The sequence below is a fragment of the Gadus macrocephalus genome, chromosome 23, assembly GCF_031168955.1.
Source record: "Gadus macrocephalus chromosome 23, ASM3116895v1".
Lineage (NCBI taxonomy): Eukaryota > Metazoa > Chordata > Actinopteri > Gadiformes > Gadidae > Gadus > Gadus macrocephalus.
This window is the reverse complement of record NC_082404.1, coordinates 13,720,899-13,726,929: the sequence shown is the minus strand read 5'-3', so window position 1 is coordinate 13,726,929 and position 6,031 is coordinate 13,720,899. Positions and strand designations below refer to the sequence as shown.

The following is a 6,031-nucleotide window of genomic DNA, read 5'->3' as shown; positions in this document are numbered from 1 at the left end:
TTGTGTGTGTGTGTGTGTTTCTGGATGCATGCGTGCGCGAGTCTGTGTGCGCTGCAGCACTGTTACAGCCGCAGCCTGACAGATGGCGTGTTTGGGTGAGGGATCCAGGGCTGCTCCACGCTCGGGGCTCGGGACACGAGCGCGGCCGGCTGTCAGGTGGCCGATCCGTGTTTGAGTTCATGTTATAAGGTGCGTTCACTGGAGACGTCGAGCGACACGTTGCTTGTCGCTCGCCCGGGCGTTGTGTTTTTTTTCGAGCACGACACACACGCAAGCATGCGCGCACACACACACACACACACACACACACACACACACACACACACACACACACACACACACACACACACACACACACACACACACACACACACACACACACACACACACACACACACACACACACACACACAGAGAGTTGAGGGCCGGGTCTGTCCCCTCTGCATCAGGATTCTTCTACCGGCTGCTCAGCAACTTTCTTTAGTTCATTAACTTCACCGCTTCTTCCCCGGCCAAGGAGACCAGGTGAATGGAACAACAGCTGGCTACGAGCTCGCTCACTCACTCACTCACTCACTCACTCACTCACTCACTCACTCACTCACTCACTCACTCACTCACTCACACCAACCTTCTTCTAACCTCATCACTTGATCCCCTCCCTCCAATGTCCATCACAGACTTTCCTCTGCAAAACACATCATTTAGGACACAAACCACGTTATGTTTCTTACTCATGGATCTCACTACATGGTCAGCTAAAGAACCCTCCAAAAGAGCTGGTCCGGAGCCTCTGTCCCTGAGCCTCCGTCCGGAGCCTCTGTCCTGAGCCTCCGTCCGGAGCCTCTATCCATGACACCAGAGCTACAAATGACGTCTTGTGTTTGGTCCATGCCAGAGGAGCGGGATTTAATGGCCTCGGGCTGTCGTAAACGGAGGTCTTAAATGGATGAAAGTCAACTCTCTACCACTTTCAGGCCACTGTAAAACGCAAGTAAACGCATAACAGTATTCCATTTTTGAAAAAGGTGGTGGTGCCCCTTTTTTTTTTTCATTTGGCCCCAAATGGTCTGCAACCTTCAACTGCCATTTCTTTCCGTCACTAATACATTTCATTCTCTCCTGTCATCAAACCTTTTAAGAGAGAAGTCTGCGCAGAGGTGGCCCGCTTACTGGTGGCCTGGCATATATAAAAAGAGAGGGGAAAGGTTACCCCAACATTATTTCCCAGAGAGGAAAAGAGACACACGGTTTGAAATGTAAATCCCAGCATGCTTTACTTCGACCTCCCCCCCCTACCACCCCCCCCCCTACCACCCTTCTTTTATGGTGGGAGGGGACGGATGGTGCATTTTTTATGAAAGCAGCTGATTTGAATTTAGATGTGGTGGGTAGAACTACATATTTATTCAGCAATGCGCCCTTTCTTCACACTGCAGAGGCGTCTATTGTTGCTGCTAGCCTAGACGGCCCCTCTGAGAGCCCCGTCCACTGTCTTTCTGAGAGTCGAGTGGATTAATACATGTTGTGGTGGTGGTGGAGGAGGGGGAGGGGGAGGGGTCCTGGGGTCACAGTGGGGGGATAAACGGATGATCATTGAACTGTGAATGTTGATGTCAGAATATATTGAAGGCTCCTGAAGAAAGCATGTGCGCCAAATCACAGCGGTCTCTGCTATCTGTCAAATAATCATCTGTCAAATAACCCTTTCACTTTTTACATTGTTTGTTTTTTAAAGAACCAATCACAGATTTTTCCGTTTGATGGGCACCTATCCTTTCAGACAAGAAAAGAATAAACCCCTACAATCATACCAGTCCAAAGTAGTTTTGAAGGACTACTGTGTGTTGGCGTTGGTCTCCTTCCACCTGCAGGGCAGCTGTGCACCGCTGCCACGTCTCTCACTCTCCACACACACACACACACACACACACACACACACACACACACACACACACACACACACACACACACACACACACACACACACACACACACACACACACACACACGCACACAGCGCTCTGATGTTATAAGAGGAGCGGACGACGCACAATGTGGGGGCGCATTCTGCATGTACAGCCGTCCACATAGCGATTGAACGGCAGCAGAGCAAGCCAGCGGTTCGTGGAGGAGCGCAGCGTTTCCGTGACTTCAATCACGGCTCTCTCTCGCTCTCGCTCGCTCTCTCTCTCGCTCTCGCTCTCTCTCTCTCTCTCTCTCTCTCTCTCTCGCTCTCTCGCTTTCTCTTCCCTCGCTCCACTCATGCATCCTCCTCTCGTGTTTCAGACATTGCGTGGATGAGTTTGGAAAAGGAAAAGTTTCACGGCTTTCTCGTCTCGTGCCCCTTTATTGTAGAGCGGTGGTGGTGGTGGTGACGACGGGGAAAGGCTGTGGCGCAGGGCGACACTGCGGGGTGTCCGGTTTCATACCGTGCGCTAGGAGCGACTGGGACGGAACGCTCGTCAGCTGGGGGGGCAAATACATCGACGCCACCGACGCGAAAGGAACAGGGCTAGAGTCTAGAAGGAGATAGCCAGCACGTCTAGTGCAGGGGATACACGGGCATTGGTGTTTGTTCAACAGAGACGAGAACAACGAGGATATTTGACCTTTTTTTTCCAGTCTACCTTTTTTATTATTTGTTGTTGTGAAAACACTTCTGACTGGACCAGACTCACAGCTCGTCGCTCGCCGCTAGATGAACGGGAGTTGGGCACCTCACTTGGTAAGGTGCATTTTTCTATTTTGTGTACAGGTATTGTGTAAACTGTAGTGTAGTTATGCATGCTACTCTTTCACCTTTAAAATCGCACTCATTCCTCTCAGTCTAAAGATCATGATCACACCCAAGGATCATCTGGCTGTTTGGTGAAATATTTGACAAATTCTAGAATTGCATAGACTTTGCGTAATAACACAATATGTAGTGCTTTATGTTATTATTTGGCTGAGAAAATAGAATAAAACAATGTGGAATAGAGGACTAATATAATGACTTCGGATAAGTTTTTGGTATGCGTTATGATTCCTGGTGTTTTACCGCTTGGTGGTGCTGGAAGAAAGCGCGGGATGCGATGCGTCTTCTTACGCCTTACTTGCACTAAACGAAGATGACATCATGTTAATTGTGCCATATTTATTTATTCTTCCATAAGCCTTCATTGTGTCGTTTGGTCTCATGAGGTATACGCCGTAGGGCTGACAATGTAGACTTAATCTCCTGAATCGCTGGCAGCAGGTGTCTTCACAGGGACAATTGTCTCCACATTCAACTGCTTGTCTTGATTATCATCTTTTTCTGTAACCTTTCCAAAGTCCCGATGAGTTCCCTGTCGGTTGAAACCTCTGTGGTAATGTGTTTTTTGAGGCTGATATTATTCTGAATGCAGCAACCTTTCAAAATCTTGGATTGTACTAAAAAAAGATTTGAACTTTTGATGTCACCCAAAGATAGTATGATGCACACACTGGTGATTGGAAGAGCGGAATATATTTAAATCAAAAACATTTGGTTAAAAAGCGTTTTATTATTCCATGAACCAGTACTACTTAGTCATTCAGCCCATGGCAATCAGAATTCTATGTCTTTCGATGGCTTTCAGTGGGATACTAATCTCTAGTTTAGAGCACATTGATTAGTGTATGATTAACCACAGGCAATTGTTCACCAAGTCCTTTTTTCAAAGTGTTTTTCCATTATGCTAGGTATTTTCCATGCCCTGGGCAAGTCTATTATGCTGCCGGTTCGAAGTATCTCTATTTATCGATCGGTCTATCAATCTAACTTTGTATCTCTATCTATATAGCTCAATCTCTTATCAATCAATCTATATCTTCCTATATTTCCCTCTCTTTCTTTTTCTCTTTTTCTCTCTTGCTCGCAATCTATCCCTCTCTCTATCACTATCAATCTCTCTCTCTCCTGCTCTCTATCGATCACTCCGGCTATATCCATCTCTCCCTCTTTCTCTCTCTATCTCTCTCCTCTCTACCTATCTTTATTTATTTTTTCATACAGTGTCTGTTTTATGTCATTTTCATTCACGTGGGCTTGTGGTTGTTGTAGTTTTATAGCCCTGTTGTAGTTTTATGTGGGGCTGTTTTGCTGGTTTTAAAATCACCAGCAGTAGCAGCAGCAGCTCAGATGAATGGCGCTGGGCTCCTCTGAACGGTTGGCCCCGGGGACCCTGCCTGCCCCAGTGTCCGTGCTGCTGTCTCCTGTCACACTGTGTACCCCGGAAGGGAAAACAGTGACCCTCGTCCAGATGGCTGAATTACTTTAGAGTCACACAGGTCACCCCCCCCTTGTATTAGGCTCCGGATGCTTAACTCCCCAAGGGAGGGAGGGAAGAAGAGGGGAGGGAGGGAGAGAGAGGGAGAGAGGGGGGGGGGGGGGGGGGGGGGGAGGGGGGGGGGGGGGGAGAGGAGGAGAGGGAGGGCTCGGGAGGGAGGGAGGAGGGAGGGATGAGAGAGAGAGAGAGGGGGGGAGAGAAGAGGAGAGAGGGAGATCCGGAGGGAGGGGAGTCGGGAGGGATGAGAGAGAGAGAGAGAGAGAGAGAGAGAGAGAGGGGAGGAAAGAGGGAGGGGGGGGAGATAGGAAGGGGAGGGGAAGGAGGGGAAGGAGAGGGATGAAGGGAGGGAGGGGAGGGAGGGAGAGAGAGGGAGGGAGGGAGAGGAGAGGGAGGGGGGGAGGGAGAGAGGGAGAGGATTTTTTGTTTATTATACAGCCGAGAGCCTCGCACTTACAATCGCACCACACACACACACACCACACAAACATTTTCTATTCAGGAATAAACCAAGCATAAGGTAACACACAAATATAACAGCAGCTTGGACAAAGAAAGTACAAAAAAAAAAAAGAAAACCGCGAACCACTCAGCTGGGATGTCATATCAGAGGAGCTGTGGCAGCACAAGTGTTTATACGGAGTACTTAGGGCGGCTCACCTCAGAGGCCCCCTCTCAGCCACCTCGCTCAAAGGGACCAGTGGGTGATTACTGGTGTGATGGGGACCTCGGCCCTGTGGGGAATTCCAACATCAGGGCAGCACCATCAGCAACAAAATGCCTCAATCAGCCCCGGCTTTTAAGGAATTTCTCCCTCGGATTTAAAAAAAGCCAGACGAGCGCCGACGGTCGCCACGGAAACGGACTGAGTGACAGGGCCCTTTGTGGTAATATTTGTTATCTTGCTCATCTCCTGGGTACGACGCCCCCGGTGGGGGCGTTGAAGAGCGAAAAGGCATTGTCATCTCACGCGGAAACTTAACTGTCATTAGCGTCGTCCCTCCGGTCCCCTTGGTGTGCTGGTAGATTCTTTTATTCAGGCTTTTCCTCCTCAGTTACTCATTCATGTGACACCAGCAAGAAGGGCCGCTGGCCATTGTTCTACCCGACCCCCCCCCCCCCCCCCCCCCCTCCCTCCCACCGCCACCAAAAAGAAGATAAAGGTGAACGCTTCGTTTGAGATTCCCATGGAGGCGATAGGCCGTATATACGTTTGTTGATTCACCTCTGCTGTTGGGGTTTGTGTAGACTTCTCAAGTGTCAAACAAAAAACCCGGGTGAAGTGTCGGTTCAGTGTCTCCCCCTCCTCCTCCTCCCCCCTCTTTTGTTTTCTTCTCCTTCTAGTAGCAAACAGACTATTTAAACATCGCAGCCAACATGGGCTATTACCTCCTCTAACCGTTCTTCTCGTGCTCTCCTCTCTCCTCTCCTTTCGTTCTCTCTCTTTTCCCCCCCCCCCCTCTCTCTTTCACTGTATCTCTCTCTGTCCCCCCCCCCCCCCCCTCTCGTTCTAACCGCATCTCTTCTGTCCCCCCGATATCCTCTCTCTCTCTCCTCTCTCTCTCTCTCTCTCTCTCTCTCCTCTCTTTCTCTCTCTCTCTCTCCTCTCTCTCTCTCCTCTCTCTCTCTCTCTCTCTCTCTCTCTCTCTCTTTTCCCCCCCTCTCTCTCCTCTCTCTCTCTCTCTCTCTCTCTCTCTCTTCCCCCCCCTCTCTCTCTCTCTCTCTTTCCCCCCCCTCTC

The 6,031-nt window shown here is 49.7% G+C and overlaps 1 protein-coding gene across 1 annotated transcript in view; it reads left to right on the top strand.

Annotated features, from left to right (window-relative positions):
- Positions 1-2,062: 2,062 nt before the first annotated feature.
- Positions 2,063-6,031, top strand: part of sema5a (sema domain, seven thrombospondin repeats (type 1 and type 1-like), transmembrane domain (TM) and short cytoplasmic domain, (semaphorin) 5A) — a 65,386-nt gene continuing 61,417 nt past the window's right edge. The window contains exon 1 of the mRNA XM_060045261.1: positions 2,063-2,728. The gene's annotated coding sequence lies outside the window, so the exon portion shown is untranslated. The remainder of the gene's footprint in view (positions 2,729-6,031) is intronic.